The sequence below is a fragment of the Trichechus manatus genome, unplaced genomic scaffold (genome assembly GCF_000243295.1).
Source record: "Trichechus manatus latirostris isolate Lorelei unplaced genomic scaffold, TriManLat1.0 scaffold00297, whole genome shotgun sequence".
Lineage (NCBI taxonomy): Eukaryota > Metazoa > Chordata > Mammalia > Sirenia > Trichechidae > Trichechus > Trichechus manatus.
Window position 1 is genome coordinate 725,449 of NW_004444233.1, and position 12,231 is coordinate 737,679.

The window sequence follows — 12,231 nt, forward strand, 5'->3', positions numbered from 1 at the left end:
CCCACCCCCTCCTGGCCTATTGCATGGCCTCATCCACCAGCCCTGACGTCAAAGGCTGAGCGTTAGCCCAGCTTGCAGAAGGTGAAGACAGTGCTTCCCGCCAGACCAGGGCCTTGGCTTCGGGAGCCACCACCTGCTTCCCTGCCCCATGGGCCTGGCTGAGCCTTCCCTACCACAGCCTGCTCCTCCTCTGCTTCCAGAGAAGCCCTAGGCTCTCCCATGTGCAGGGGCCTCTGCAGGTGGAACGGCTGTGTTCTGAGCACACAGCACCTCAAGAGTGGATCCTTTCTTTAAAAATTTTATTGTGGCAAAATATGTATAACAAAACATTTGCCATTTTAGCCATATATAAGTGTACACTTCAGTGACATCAACTACATTCAGCATGTTGTACAACCATCTCCATTATCCATTTTCAAATGTTTTTTACCCCCATAACAGAAACTCAACATTTCTGGGTGATGCAAATGGTTAAGTGCTCTGCTACTAACTGAAAGGTTGGAAGTTCGAATCTACTTAGAGTTGCCTAGGAAGAAAGTCCTGGTGACCTACTTCTGAAAGATGAGCCATTAAAACCCCTCTAGCACTCATGGTCACACATGGCATTGCCATGAATGGGAATTGACTCCATGGCAACTAGTTTTGTTGTTGTATTTTTGAACAGAAATTCAGTACCCCTTAAGTAATAACTCCCCATTCCCCACCACCACCTGCCTCTGGTAACCACTAATAAACTTTGGTATTCACTTGTGTCTATTCTAGATATTTCATGTAAGTGGGCTGTACAATATTTGTCCTTTTGTGGCTGACTTATTTTGCTCAGCAGAACGTTTTCAGGGTTCATCCTTGTCGGAGCCTGTGTCAGGACTTCAGGAATGAACCTCACTTCCTCTTTTTCCTTGGCTACTAAGCTTGAGCTCAGAGCTAGTGCAGCTGTACATTTGTGGGATGATTGATGAATGAAGGAATAAATGAGTAACTGTGCTGAAGGTCTTACAAACAGTTCATCTCATTGGGATTTGGTTTTCCTCAGGGCAGGAAATCTCCACCAATATTGAAAGCCCCCTTCCCCCTTTTTTTCCTTGGGCGTATTTCTCCCAGACGATAATTCAATCCCTTTTCTTGAAAGTTTCCAACCACAAAATAACTCAGGTTTGGACAGTGATGCCAAATATGGTGCACAAATGATTCTGAGCAGCTCATAGCCTGGTCTCACACAAACAGTGAAGTAGAGGAGGATAATTTTGGTTTTCTCTTCTTTCCTGACTGACTTCCCTACTGTCACAGATTGATTCATTGACTCACAGCCACAGAGCACCAGGCGATGGAAGGTGTAGGCTGTAAAAGGATTGATGTGAACTGTGCCTCAGGGAACTTGTAGTCAGAAAGGAGTTAGATGAATATAAACCAATAGCCCACCACCCATCTGTCCGTTTGTCATGCTGTGGTGGCTTTTGTGTTGTGTGATGCTGGAAGCTATGCTACTGGTATTTCAAATACCAGCAGGATCACCCATGGTAGACACGTTTCAGCGGAGCTTCCAGGATGATAGACTAGGAAGAAAGGTCTGGTGATCTACTTCCAAAAACTAGCCAATGAGAATACTGTGGATCACAATGGAGCATTGCTGGATTACCAAAGATCATGAAGATGGCACAGGACCAGGTAATGTTTTGTTCTGTTATACATAGAGTTGCCATGAGTTGGCGCTGACTAGAAGCAGGCCCAGAAGTCCAGGGAAGCACGGAGGAGGGATCTCTCCTGAGGGTGCGACTGGGAAGACTTCCGGGTGGAGATGAGGTTGGAGCTGTCATGTAGATATTAGCCAGGATAAACGAGGGAGGCCTGGGAATGTAGTAGGAGGAAGGGTGGAAGGCTGGGGGAAGGGGAGTTATGTCCCAGGAACCCTCTGGAAAACAGTATTCCATTCAGCATGAGAAACTGGAGAGTGATGACACATTCTTGCTGTAAGCAACTAATTCCTACTAAGGTGCTAATTGTTAATTAAGGGAAGTTTTAGCTGATAACAGCTTTAAGGTGTGACCTCTCCCTCCAGGACTGTATTTGTTTTCTTTACCTGCTGCTGTGGGAAGAATATGGCTTTGGGGGAAAACAGAACTGGCTTCAGAATATGACTGCCATTCATTCATTACCTGTAACCTTGAGCAAGTCATGTAGTTCTTGGAACCTGCACTTTCTGTAAAATGGAGACAATCATCTCCATGCCATAGGGTTGTTGTGTGACTTAAATGAGATGCCCTACAGCCTAGGAAACCCTATGTGGCAGTTCTACTCTGTCACATGGGGTTGCTGTGAGTTGAAATCAACTCCATGGCAGCCAACAACAACATGGAAAGGGCCTAGCTCAGAGCCAGCACAAAATAAGTGCTTAGAAATGTTGATTTTATTATCCTTCTCCAGAAGCAAACCTCTACCAGCTTCTCTTTTCCCTGTAAGGAAAGTGGACAAGGGCAGACATGCTGTGATACTTCTAAAAGTTCACCAACCCTGAACTTGATGCCTAATTATCAGCTGATTCTGCCCAGAATCCCAGAGGGGGGATTGATTAATCAGTGTTCTGTCCGGGCGGAGGAATCTTTCTATCAGACTCGTTGGAAGGAAGCTGGCTGTGGTGCTGGAACTGAGCAGAGGGAGGAGGCAGATTAGCATTCGCTGAGTGCCAGGCAACGTGCTAGCCAGGTGCCAGGCATAAAAATGAAAAGTTTCTGCCCTCAAGGAATTTGCAATCAACTTCTACCCTCAGTTGACAGCCAGCCATACCCCACTGTGCCTGTGGTGTCAAGGAGAGTAAAGGGGAAGTGACATTTTTTATTGCGCTTTAGATGAAGGTTCACAGAGGAAATTAGTATTTCATTAAACAATTAATATACGTATTGTTTTGTGACATTGGTTGCCAACCCCACGATGTGTCAACACTCTCCGTTTCTTGACCTTGGGTTCCCCAGTACCAGCTTTCCTGTCCCCTCCTGCCTTCTCATCCTTGCCCCTGGGCTGGTGTGCCCTTTTAGTCTTGTTTTGTTTTATGGGCCTGTCTAATCTTTGGCTGAAGGGTGAACCTCAGGAGTAACCTCAGTACTGAGTTAAAAGGGTGTCCGGGGGCCATACTCTCGGGGTTTCTCCAGTCTCTGTCAGACCACTAAATCTGGTCTTTTTGTGTGAGTTAGAATTTTGTTCTACATTTTTCTCCAACTCTGTCTGGGACCCTCTATTGTGATCCCTGGGGAGTGACACATTTTTGCAATTGTCTACTGGCACTCAGAACCCAGAGAGATTTTCCAGGGTCCCCAGAAAACCTAGCTCCTGAGGACTGCACTATTACGGACCTCCAACAACCAAAGCTCCTCTGTATCCAGACCTTGGAGTCCCTGGGTAGTGCAAATGGTTAACGTGCTCCACTGCTAACTGAAAAGCTGGAGGTTCAAGTCCACCCAGACGCTCCTTGGAAAAAAGGCCTGGCAATCTACTTCCAAAAATATCAGCCATTGAACACCCTATAGACCACGGTTCTACTCTGAAACATGTGGGGTGCCATGTGTCAGGATCAACTTGACAGCAACTGGTTTTTAATCCAGACCTTGAGGAGCAGTCTGGGGGGCTCTGGGGGAATTTATACAGTGCTGCAGTTGGCAACAACCCAGGTCATTGGATGGGAAGGGAAGGAGAACCTGTCTGGGCCCCCCACTTCCTGAGGCATCCTAGGTGGGTGTACAGGGAGCCTGGGGGGACTTTATCTTGAGCTGATTGAAGGGATTTGCTTTGACAGGTCACAGGCCCCAAGAATCTGGGCATCTTCATGGGACCACCCAAATAGTTTGGGGTCCTGAAAAGAGGTCTCATCTTTCCTACATCCTCCCACTCCCCAAGTGTCTTAGTTATCCAGTGCTGCTATAACAGAAATACAACAAGAGGATGGCTTCAACACAGAGAAATTTTTTCTATTATAGTCTAGTGGGCTATAAGTCCAAATTCAGGGCATCAGCTCGAGGGGAAGGCTTTCTCTGTTGGCTCTGGAGGAAGGGCCTTGTCATCAATCTTCCCTTGGTCTGGGAGCATCTCAGCACAGGAACCTCAGGTCCAAAGGATGCTCTCTGCTCCTGGTGCTGCTTTCTTGGTGGAATGAGGTCTCCATATCTCTCTCTCGTTGCTTCTCTCTTTTGTATTTCAAAAGAGATTGGCTTAAAACACTACCTAATCTTGTAGATTTCATCAGTATAACTGCTGTTATCCATCTTATTACATCATAGTGATAGGATTTACAACACATAAGGAAATCACCTCAGATTACAAAATGGTGGACAATCATACAATACAGGGAATCATGACCTAGCCAAGTTGACAGATATTCTGGGGGGACACAATTCAATCTATGACCCCAGGCATGTAACTAATAAGGACCCCAGTGCAAAGTGTGGTTGGGAGATTAAACATAATGCACCAATTCAAAGCAAGTTGCTTTTTATTCATTCAACATTTATTGAGCCCCTACTTAACACCAGGCATGTTACTAATTCACAGTCTCTGCTCTCAAGCTCTGTCAAGAGACAGAGATGTGTCAAAGTATAATTTCCAAAAAATTAAAAACATGAGCCTCATACAACTATAGAAAGAACATACGTCAAACAATTTATTGAACTCATTAATTAACGAGGAAACCAACATGATGATAAAGCTGTTTCAAAGAGCATTTGAGGAACTGGGATTTAAAATAAAGGCATTCCAAAAAATTATTATGTTTTAAGTTAAAGACAAATCTGATCTTTTAAATTCAGGGTTATCTTTCCTACTGTACAGAAATCATTTGAATCTCTACCAGACAAAACCCTACAAATTAACATGTAACTTCACAGTCTGAGCCCTTAATTAATAACAGCAAATCACAAAGTTAAACAATGATACAATCTTCTAGAGCAGTGCTGTCCAATAAAAATATGATGTGAGCCATATGTGTACTTTTAAATTTTCTGGAAGCCACCTAGGAGCCCTGGTGACACAATGATTAAGCGCTTGACTGCTAATGTAAAAGTTGGCAGTTCAAATCCACCAGCGGCTCCAAAGGAGAAAGATGTGGCAATCTGCTCCTGTAAAGATTATGGCCTAGGAAACCCTATGGGGCAGTTCTACTCTGTCCTACAGGGTCGCTATCAGCTGGAATCGACTCGATGGCACACAACAACAGTAGCCACATTAAAAAAGCAAAAAGAAACACGAGATTAATTTTCATAATGTATTTTATTTAACTCAATACGTCCCAAATATTGTCATTTTGACGTGAGCGTTAGCCACGTTTCATTCAAGTGCTCAAGGGTCATATATTGGTAGCACAGTGCTAGAGAATTAATCTTTGTGTGGGTCTGTTAAACAAAGCTCAGCATGACATTGAAGGAACATTCAGTCATCCTCCTGGCCATATCTAAATTTTGGATATGTTTTCTTAACGTATCTAACTAGGTCACTAGGACCTAGTTGGTAGGGGATACAGGAAATGTAAGGCCAAGATATGACCTTTAAAAAACTTTGTACAGGACAGTGACATAATCATCTAGTGCAAGACATGCTCTTGTAAAGGTGTTGTACTATGGGAACACAATTCTGCTGGTGGGACAGGGTGGATTAGAAAAGACCTCACAAAGGGTGAGAAGGGTTTCACAAGGTGGAGAAAGGGGAGAGGGCACTCCAAGCAAAGGGAATAGTGCTACCAAAAGCATGAGAGTGTGCAAGTTCAAGAGCACTTACATTTGGGTGTGGTTGGAGCAGAGGGCATGTAGGAGGGAGGGACCAAGGCCTGGGAGATAAGCTGGGATGAGATAGTAAAGGAAATCCTGGTGGCGTAGTGGTTAAGAGCTAGGCTGCTAACAAAAAGGTCAGCAGTTCAAATCTACCAGGCGCTCCTTGGAAACCCTACAGGGTAGTTCTACTCTGTCCTATAAGAGTTGGAATTGGCTCAACGGCCATGGTTTAGATAGTAAAGGGTCTTGGGAACTTGCGCCGGGGCATCTCAACTTTATCTCACGGGCAAGTGGGCATCACTGAAGGGTATTTAGTAAGGAGGGACATGACCAGACCTGTCTTTTAGGAGGATCTTTCAAGCAGCTGTTAGCCCTGTGGCTGGTGGGATCTGCTTCAACCACCCCACCCTCTTATCACCCCAGTTGTGAATGGGAATGAAGTTTGGGTCTTGGTTGGTAACTAAAAATACTTTCTGGGCATCAAATTACAAATGTGATACCCAAACCGAGTGAAGAAAGCATGGATAAAGGGGACAAGGTAGCTTCTGAGGTCAGGATGGAATAAAGATTCTTTCCTGATCTGAGAAGGCTGGGGCTTCACAGGCTGCCAGATAATTTTATGGATTGGGGATTTAGTAGCTGATGCCCTGGCAACCTTTGGGGCCAGGTTAGTTTGAGGCAAGAGAAATCTCAGCCTAGCAGTAGCTCAGCCACTAGCCAAGTGTGCCAAAAAAGGAGACTGGCTTGGACTGTTTTCATCCCCATCATCTGGATGGAGATAACAGTGGCTTTGATTTCTCTTGCCCTTTACATCTGGGAAGCTCAGAATACTTTACCCTGAGATGCTGGTCTCTAACTCCTGCAAGAGGCAGGTCAGACCAGGGCAGGTAAGGGTGGGACAGGCACAGATAGCACAAAGAACAAGGAGGAATTCCTTAATTCTCCAAAATATCCCCCTTGTTCCCCACCTCATCGAAGTCAGAGAAATGGAGCCTGACTTGCTTTACTACTACCTCTACCTGAAGACAAAATAAGCACACAGAACAGGTTTCTTTAGGCTGGGACCAAAAGGAAGGGGAGAGGCAGTGTGGGGAAAGAGAGATTGCAGGATGTGCCTGTAATCAAGTGTTCTCTCTTGATGGTGTGTGTGATGGGGACGGAGCCCAGAGGTCTTAAATCAGCTTCCTTCTGGCTGATTTATTTCTAAGTGGCCAGTCTGGGAAAAAGGTAGACTCCAGGGTCCTATTTCCGCTTGGGGTTATATAATCACCATGTGCAGGACTAACCATCCTGTCGAAACAGGAAAATTCGGATCTAATCTCCTTGGAGATAAGACTTCCCCTCCCTTCTGACACTTTTTGCCATGAACTGATCACCAGCTGGGGCTTGGTGTGAATGCTTTCTGATGATAGGGAGGGGAGAAATGGGAACACTGAAGCCTAGAGCAGCAGTGGGAACTGGGTTGGAACTTGGGGAATACATACCTAGGCCTGCCAGCTCTCAGCACCATGCTTAGAAATGTGCTCTACAAAATGTCAGGCGTTTGGTTAAAGCAAAAATCCAATGTGATATCCAGCTGTGTTCCGAATATCAGATATGGGTTTAGTTGCCTCAACCTAACATAAGCGGCTAGGGCTTAAGTTGAGACCTGATTAATTACTCAGATCCCTTCCATTCTCCACCAGACCTAATCGGTCAGTCCCAGCCCCCTCGTGGAGAGGCAGTGAAATGTGTGTGTTCTTTCTCTCCTCCGATTTAGGCTGCCTTGAAGGTCTTTTCCCTGGGTAGTGCAAATAGTTAACACACTTGGCTGCTAACCAAAACAGTGGAGGTTCAAGTCTACCCAGAGGTACCTTGGAAGAAAGGCCTGGCGATCTACTTTTGAAAAATCAGCCATTGAAAACCCTGTGGAGCACAGTTCATGGGGTCACCATGAATCAGAATCAACTAGACAGCAAATGGTTGGTTGGTACCTATTAAACTTGGAAAGGGTCTTAGAGTTCATCCAGGAAAGAAGGAAGGGAGGAAGGAAGGAAATTGGGCTTTATGAAATGTCAGTTACTGAGCTAAGTAGTAGGGACACATGATCTCATTTGAGCCTCCTAAGAACTAGCTAAGGTGGGAGGCATTGCCCCCAATTTTACAAATGGGGAACTGCAGCTCAGCTGAGTTAAGCTGCGGAAAAACTGCACAGCTGGTGGCAGAAGCAAGGTTAAAGCTCAAACCCACTGCCGTCAAGTCAATTCCGACTCGCAGAGATCCTGCAGAACAGGGTAGAACCACCCCATCACGTTTCCAAGGCTGTAAATCTTGACGGAAGCAGACTGCCACATCTTTCTCCAGCAGAGAGGCTGGTGGGTTCGAACTGCCGACCCTTCAGTTAGCAGCCGAGCGTTTTAACCACTGTGCCACCAGGGCTCGGTTAGAGCTCAGGCCCCCTGATTCTGTCCACATTCAGTTCAAGTTGAGCTGATCTGTACTCTGGAGATATCGGTGATGGAGCAAAAGCCCCAAAGTGAGGAGGACTCTTTGGGCCAAGCTTAAAAACAGCCACGAGGGACCATCTGGCTCCAGCTACATTTGTAGTCTGTGCTGGCCCAAGGTCTGACCCCTGGACCAGCAGTTCTCATGTTTGGGCTGGTGGGACAAACACCTCTGAGAATCTGATGAAAGCTTTGGATCCTTCTTCCGGAAAACTCAGACACACATACATTCAATCTTGCCTGAGATTTCAGGGGGTCCAGTTGTGGTGGTTCAGTGGTAAAATTCTTGCCTTCCGTGTGGGAGACCTGGGTTTGATTCCTCGCCAGTGTACCTCATGCAAAGCCACCACCCGCCTGTCCTTGGGGGCTTGCCTGTTGCTATGATGCTGAACAGATTTCAGCGGTGCTTCCAGACTAAGATGAACTACAAAGAAAGGCCTGGAGGCCTACTTTGGAAAATCAGCCAATGAAAACCCTATGGATCCCAATGGTCTAATCTGCAGCCGATCATGGGGATGGCACAGGACTGGGCAGCATTTTGTTCTGTTGTGCATTGTGCACGGGGTCACCATGAGTCAACCCTGAGAGTCAGTGAATTCTTGTTGAAGCTCAGCAGTCTCCACGGCGGGGGGGGGGGGGGATAGTGGAGGAAAATACAAAGTGCCGTGGGAGGAGAGGGTAAGAAGAAAAGAGGTGTCGCTGGAGGTCCTGGACGGAGCCAGGCTGTGGCAGAGCCTCCGGTGGCCCTGGCACCTCCCAAGGTGACCTTTGCTCACCTCATGTGAAGTCATCAAAAAAGGTGGTGAAGTTTAGAGGTGCTGGGAGGCAGGTTCCCCCAGGCCAGTCCTGACCCAGCCCAGAATTAGGTTTTGTTTTAATACGGGAAGGGTATTTCGTTACATAGCTCATGGATTCCTGAAATCTCCATTCGGAAAGTGGATTAAGATCCTTCCCCTAAAACCAGCAGCATTCACAATTAGAATAAAAACCCAGAGTGGTCTTGGTCTCAAAGTAACCCAAACCTTTTACTTGCCAAGGATGGGGTGGCACCAGGCTACCCCAGCCACCCAGCTGACCCGTTAAAAATAATGATTACCTAAAGAAAACTCCCCAGAAAAAGAACCCTGACTAATCTGTGCAGAACTGGAATAAACACCGCCTGTCCTGACCTACCTCTGAGGGGAAATGATCCACTTCTTCCTTGAATTGTTCCCCCATTCTGTTCATTCACGTGCTTGCTCAGCAGACACCCAAACAGAGCCTGTTGGGTTTGCCCAGCTGTTCTATTTCCAGCCTGTTCAGTTCGTCTTAGGCCCCACAGCCTCTGCCTGCCAGGGGACCTGGTCCCTCCTCCCTCCCCTTCTCCTTCCTTCCCCTCTCTCTTCTTCTCCTCCCCCTCATCTGTCTTCCACTCTCCCCCCACTCCTCGCTTCCTTTCTTCTCCCTCCTCTCTGTCTTCTCTTTCTTCCCCCCTCTGTCCCTCTTTCTCTCCCTCTCTCTCCTTTTTCCTCTCAGATCCTGGATTTCTGTCTCTTCCTGAACTTCCTCTCACCTCACTGCCTTCTTGGCTCCCATTTCCATGGCTAAAGACTTGGGGGCAGCTCCCCACGCCTGGACCTTGGGGAGAGAAGAGGATGGAAGGTGGTGGCCTAAGGAGCAGACAGTTTCGTGAGCTTCCCTCTGATGCCTCACAGCTTTGGGGAGCAAGCACGCAGACATTACTTCTTCCAGGTTACCCTAGGGAAATGGCCACACCAGTGGGTCATCTCATGAGTATTAATGCCCAAGGCCCTGCCTCAAGCTGGACATGGCCTCCATCCCACAGTGAGTGGCCCCAGCACGGGATTTCTGGAAAAGGGTTCCAGTGCTTTCTGTTGTGGAAGTCAGGTCTGCCACTCCACCCCTACCCCTCTACTCCCCACCCTAGACTGTTCTCTAACTATAATTGGGAAGGACACGCATTCAGCACCATTCACCTGCCTGGGTCTGGTTAGCTGTTTCATGTACTCTAAACCTCTGTTTACTCCTCTTAGCAAAACCTGCAGGAGATCACGGATGAGGAACCATGCTCAGAGAGGTTAAGTCATTGCCCCAAATCACACAGCTCAAAATCAGTGAAGCCAGTGGCAGACAGGGTGCTGCCAGAATGCTAGCTGGATGTGGGCAGTGGGTGGGGCCTCAATGGCAGTAGCGGTGCTGGTGCTAGGGAGCCAGCTCCTGCCTATGGCTTTACCCGGCCGGAGAGTGAGTGGTCAGGAGAACAGGGGTCATTGTATTCAGATCAAAATCGGACTGTGAGATTTGCTGTCTATGAGATCTCCGTCAAATTACTCTCTGTGCCTTGCTTTCCTCATCTGTAAAACAGGAGTGATAAAAAGCCCTCACCTCCTGGCGTTTTTCTGAGGATTAATCCACATAGAGGGCTTAGAATAGTGCTTGATCCACTGTTAGCACTTTATAAATGTTGGCTATTATTATTTCAAGAGTTACCTGCTCTTCGCCTTCTCATTTAATCTTCATACCACCCTTGGACAAGGACAGGGAAGGTTTTACTCTCATTTCATAGATGTGGAACCTGAAGTTCAGCGACATTAAGGGACTGGCTCAAACAGCAAGGGAAACAGCCCTGCCCCCATATGCAGCAGGAATTTTGCCCCGGAGCACAAACCTGAATGATCAGACTAGCACTTGGTGAGCTGGGGAGGGCATGAAGCTCAAGAAAGAACTTTTTTTTTTCCTTTTTAATTTTACTGTGCTTTAGGTGAAAGTTTACAAATCAAGTTAGTTTCTCATTCATTTCGTCCTTTGGGTTAATATACATAATTGTTTTGTGACATTGGTTGCCTATCCCCACAATGTGGGAGCACTCTCCCCCTTTCCACCCCGGATTCCATGTGTCCATTGCTTCAGTTCCTGTCCCTTCCTGCTTTCACGTCTTGCTTTTGGGCAGGCGTTGCCCGTTTGGTCTAGTATATTTGACTGAACTAAGAAGCATGTTCCGTATGCGCGTTTTTGTTTTACAGGCCTTTCTAATCTTTGTCTGAAACGTGGACTTTGGGAGTGGCTTCAGTTCTGAGTTAGCAGAGTGTTTGGGGACCATAATCGCGGGGTCTCCTCTAGCCTCTGTCAGACCAGCGACTGTAGTCTTTTTTTGTGAATTTGAATTTTGTTCTACATTTTTCTCCTGCTCAGTCTGGGATTCTCTGTTGTGATCTCTGTCAGAGTGGTAGGTGGTGGAAGCCAGGCACCATCTAGTTTTGGGCTCAGGCTGGTGGAAGCTCTGGTTCGTGTGGTCCCTTAGTCCTTTGGACTAATATTTTCCTTGTGTCTTTGGTTTTCTTCATTCTCCTTTGGTCTGGACAGGCTGGGACCAATTGATGTAGGTGGCCGCTTGCAAGCTTTTAAGACTCCAGACGCTACTCACCAAAGTAGGATGTAGAACATTTTCTTTTTGAACTTTGTGATGCCAATTGACCTGGTTGTCCCCCAAGACTATGGTCTCCAGCCCTCAGCCCCAGCAACTCAGTCACTCAAGGGGTTTGGATGTGTCTAGGAAACTTCTATGACTTTGCCTTGGTCAAGTTGTGCAGACTTCCCCTATATTGTGTGTTGTCTTTCCCTTCACCAAAATTGACACTTGTCTACTATCTAGTTAGTGATTTCCCTCCCTTTCCCTCCCCACCCTCTTAATCATCAAATAATTTTTTTTTTCTGTGTATAAATCTTTTCTTCAGTTCTTATAATAGTGGTCTCATACAATATTTGTCCTTTTGTGATTGACTTATTTCACTCAGCATAATGCCCTCCAGAGTCATTCATGTTGTGAGATGTTTCGTGGCTTCCTCATTGTTCTTTATTGTTGCATAGTATTCCATTGTGTGTATGTACCATAATTTGTTTTATCCATTCATCTGTTGATAGGCACTTAGGTTGTTTCTGTCCTTTTGCTGTTGTGAATAATGCTGCAATGAACATGGGTGTGCATATGTCTATTCATGTGA